Source organism: Seriola lalandi, unplaced genomic scaffold, assembly GCF_002814215.2.
Source record: "Seriola lalandi dorsalis isolate HSWRI2012SDOR001 ecotype SW California unplaced genomic scaffold, Sedor1 jcf7180002012415, whole genome shotgun sequence".
In the NCBI taxonomy this organism is placed as follows: Eukaryota; Metazoa; Chordata; class Actinopteri; order Carangiformes; family Carangidae; genus Seriola; species Seriola lalandi.
In genome coordinates, this window is record NW_019483067.1 from 1 (window position 1) to 701 (window position 701).

General features: G+C 45.4%; 1 long non-coding RNA gene across 1 annotated transcript; it reads left to right on the forward strand.

Annotated features, from left to right (window-relative positions):
* LOC111644305 (uncharacterized) lies at positions 1-701 on the forward strand. Its single transcript, XR_002759781.2, has 3 exons — positions 1-114; positions 257-382; positions 584-701. It is a non-coding gene; the product is annotated as an uncharacterized LOC111644305 (long non-coding RNA).

The window sequence follows — 701 nt, forward strand, 5'->3', positions numbered from 1 at the left end:
TTCAAGCTTCAGTTCTACTTTGTACCCGTGAAGAGGGATTCTGCTAGAGCAGCGGGGAGTCTGAGGTCCCCTTGTCCTGTGGTCCAAACTGGAAAAGGAGCAGCCCTGTCTAACGTAAGAAGAATGATACCCCAACCTAACCTCAAACACTGAACACAATGTTTTGTTTAAAACATCATATTTCTTGAGCTGTCAAAAATGACCTGCACCTGCACACATGACCTTTCGGTTTTAATCGTTGCTTTTGCTCAAGCAGGGTCTTCACCTCACGAGCACAGGGGACAGTACTAATGACATCGCCCATCTCCTTGGTATGTTGGACCCTTGGTACGAAAGAAACACCCTTAGCCTGCTCAAGTTGCCCGCCAACGTGGTCTGCCAGGTACAACTGAAATCTAGCCAAACATAATCCAAGAGTCTAGCATTCATGTTTATCCAACTACATGAACATGAGTGCTTTGAGTTGTGACCAATCAGACCTTTCAACAACGTCTGATTTTTTTGTTTACGCCCTACCTACATATATCATCCTGCTGTGTAATTATATTACAGCGTTTTTTTTTTTTCTTGTTCTCTTTTGCAGCAAACCTCAAAGACAGAGTCAGAGTCCTATGATAGTTCATATGAACAGCGTCTTCCCATCCTGGCCGACTTGGTCCTGTACTACTGCCGCTATGCTGCCCGGCCGGCTTTGATCCAGC